Below are 225 nucleotides of genomic sequence, written 5' to 3' on the forward strand. Positions count from 1 at the left end.
TACCATTAGTATTAATACCGATATTAATTTAGATAAAAATTGCAAAACCTTCATACCTTATATATTTTAGATGCTCTATTACGAAACTTTCCTATTTTATTCTTGCACTGATATTTCAATCCATGAATATTGCCACCAACGCGCTTTCAAATTTCATTCATAAAGTTTTACAGTAAGTTCGACCAATAAAAATCTCACTGAAAGTACCTTCAGGAAAGAGTAAAG

The sequence above is a fragment of the Penaeus monodon genome, chromosome 23 (genome assembly GCF_015228065.2).
Source record: "Penaeus monodon isolate SGIC_2016 chromosome 23, NSTDA_Pmon_1, whole genome shotgun sequence".
Taxonomy (NCBI): domain Eukaryota; kingdom Metazoa; phylum Arthropoda; class Malacostraca; order Decapoda; family Penaeidae; genus Penaeus; species Penaeus monodon.